The 206-nt window shown below is 18.9% G+C and overlaps 1 protein-coding gene across 1 annotated transcript in view; it reads left to right on the forward strand.

Moving 5' to 3' along the window:
- LOC126896518 (uncharacterized) overlaps positions 1-206 on the forward strand; it is a 10601-nt gene that overhangs the window by 7274 nt on the left and 3121 nt on the right. The gene's annotated exons all lie outside the window — the stretch shown is intronic.

Consider the following 206-nt stretch of genomic DNA (forward strand, 5'->3'; position numbering starts at 1 on the left):
ATTACAAATTTAAAAATCGCTTATTTTCGATATTTTTTCAATTTTTTTTACTTAAAAGTGCCATAACTTTTTCAAAAATGACCGAATCAATATAATTCATTTTTTATAGATGCTTGATGTTTTTATTTATCATTTGGTATATTTTTTTTATAAATAAAGGTCTGACACTTTTATATGTATATATCTTAAATTAAAGCTAATGTAAT

The sequence above is a fragment of the Daktulosphaira vitifoliae genome, unplaced genomic scaffold (assembly GCF_025091365.1).
Source record: "Daktulosphaira vitifoliae isolate Bord-2020 unplaced genomic scaffold, ASM2509136v1 Scaffold_1, whole genome shotgun sequence".
NCBI classification, from domain to species: Eukaryota; Metazoa; Arthropoda; class Insecta; order Hemiptera; family Phylloxeridae; genus Daktulosphaira; species Daktulosphaira vitifoliae.